Source organism: Gavialis gangeticus, unplaced genomic scaffold (assembly GCF_001723915.1).
Source record: "Gavialis gangeticus isolate Ggan-Ray unplaced genomic scaffold, GavGan_comp1, whole genome shotgun sequence".
Lineage (NCBI taxonomy): Eukaryota > Metazoa > Chordata > Crocodylia > Gavialidae > Gavialis > Gavialis gangeticus.
Window position 1 is genome coordinate 83129 of NW_017728996.1, and position 2522 is coordinate 85650.

The 2522-nt window shown below is 56.7% G+C and overlaps 1 protein-coding gene across 1 annotated transcript in view; it reads right to left on the reverse strand.

Annotated features, from left to right (window-relative positions):
• Positions 1–2522, reverse strand: part of IQGAP1 (IQ motif containing GTPase activating protein 1) — a 279633-nt gene that overhangs the window by 82855 nt on the left and 194256 nt on the right. The gene's annotated exons all lie outside the window — the stretch shown is intronic.

A 2522-nucleotide genomic window follows, 5' to 3' on the forward strand; every position in this document is an offset into this window, starting at 1 on the left:
CCCGGGCCCCCGAGCGCGGAGCCGGGCAGCAACCGGCGATGAGGCTGAAGTTGGTTCCTTATTCCCGGTTCCCGCTTCCTTTTTGAAAGCGAATCTAGACCCAGTCAACACTTGTTATTAATGCATTCCACATCCTACACAGAGAGAAATTCATTAGCTACACATCTACTAGTTAGCATGTCAAATGTTATCTCACATCAAGAACAGAGCCCTAAACGAAGGTCAGATTAGGATGGGATTATGGGGAAAGAGACTTCTTGGGCCACCCCAACTTTGGTGGCGATGCCACTGGAGGACCGTCCCAAAGACTGCTGACCACCGCCCCGCCTGGCCCAAAGCGCGTCCCGCCAGGCCAGCTGCCCACTACCATCCCGGTGCCGCGGTACTAAGTATAATGGCTTGAAGAAGGAACTGGATTTGGGGCGGGGGGTATGGCTAGAAATCCTGCTTGGGCCACCCCAGACCGCACCTCAGCGCCCCGGGGGGATGCTCCTGGACAGCTGTGACCATGGACTTGCCCGGCCCAAAGCGCGGCTTGGCCATGCCAGGCTGACAGCTGACACCACCCCCGGACACCGCGCTAAGTATCTGGACCCGAATAAGGACCTGGATTTTGGGCTGGGATTATACCCAGAAACCCTATTTGGGCCACCCCAGGCCGCACCTCTCTGGCACGGGGGGACGCTCCTGGACAACTGTGATCAGAGACCTGCCCAGCCCAAAACACGGTTTGGTCGCACCCTTCTCCGCACCCCAGGGCATGTGTATAGCTAGCTAAGGCCCTAGGGATTTTTCAACAGCATTTCACATTTACATGCAACCGCCACCCAGAAACTTGGAAAAATAACTTAGAGCTGGGTGTTGTAATTTGCTCACTCACCAGCAAATGTTAAATTAGAACAAGTTTATTACAAGGGAAAAGGGGAACAGTGGTACTCCCTAAGCAAAACCTGAACTATTAGCCTTTAACTGTAGCTCAAAATGGATGACAGTCACGGTCAGACAGCCAGACGAAGCCTGTTATTGTGTTACAGGCTGGGGGGGCTGCAGTTAGCAGCATGGCAGGAAGAAACCGCGCTCTGGGCCGGGCAAGACTCTGGTCAGGGATGTCCGGGGGAGTCCCCCAGTACCACAGAGTCATAGTGTGGGGTGGCCAAGAAGGTTTTCCATTTCTAATCCCAGCCCAAAAACAGCTCCCTATTCAAGTCCTTAGTACAGCCGCTGGCAGGGGGTGGGTAAGAAGGATTTCTAGCTGTAATCTTGGCCCAAAAGCCTTGGGTCCACATAGCTAGCACAGTGGCTGAGGTGCTGTCTCTTGGCACCCTGGCACGAACAAACTGCCTTTTGGCCTGGGCAAGTCGCTATTCAGAGATGTCTGGAAGCGTCCCCCCGTGGCACAGAGGTGTGGTCTGGGGTGGCCCAAGAAGGGTTTCTGGGTATAATCCCAGCCCAAAATCCAGTTCCTTATTCAGATCCATACACTTCACACTGTGGCTGTGGGGCTGTCAGTTGGCAGCCTGGCACATCCAAGCCACGCTTTGGGCCGGGCAAGCCTGTCCTCAGCAATGTCCAAGAGAGTCCGCCACTGCCACAGAGGCATGGTCTGGGGTGGCCAAGAAGGATTTCTGGGTGTAATCCCAGCCCAAATCCAGTTCCTTATTCAAGCCGTTATACTTAGTAGAGTGGCATGGGGGCTGGTGTCAGCTGGCAGCCTGGCACGGCCAAACTGCACTTTGGGCCAGGCAGGACTGTGGTCGGGGTCTGTGGGATGGTCCCCCCAGTGGCATCGCCATGAAATTTGGGGTGGCCTAAGCAGTATTTTGCCCCATAATCCCATCCTAATCTGACCTTCGTTTAGGGCTCTGTCCTTGATGTGAGATATTATTTTACATATTAATTAGTGTAGCTAATGAAATGCTCTCTCTTTAGGATGTGGAATTCATTAATAACAAGTTTTCACTGGGTCTAGATGAGCTTTCAGACAGGAACCGGGAATAAGGAGCTAGGAATAAGGAATAGGGACTCGGGAATAAGGAAGCAGCTCCAGCCGCATCCGACTATGCCCGTCTGTGTGAAGGAGAAGCTCGATACAGGACTTCACGTAGCATTATGTCTGCATCTGACAGATGTGAATCCGTGGAGCTGCTACACGTACAGCGGCTGTGTCGGGCACCCACGTCGAGTACCGAGCAGCGCCGCGCTCCCGGGCTTCCTCGTGGACGCTGCCGGGGGCTCCAGGGTCGGCGCCGAGCCTGCAGCCAGGAGCGAAAGGCGGGGACAGCCCAGCTCAGCGCCGCCCTGCAGCTGCGTGCCTCGGAAGGCGCGACGCGGGCTCCGCGCACGCGGGAGCGCTCCCGCGGGGCACCGCAGCCACCACGAAAAGGCAGAGGAAAGAACCCCCTGCCCTGCTCCTCCCCGGGCTTCCGTCGGGCCTTTCAAGGCCGGAGATGAGGGCAGAGAGAAGAGGGCGGGACCGGAGCAGTGCTCGCGGCCGGGGCCGGGGCCGGGGCCGGGGCCGGGGC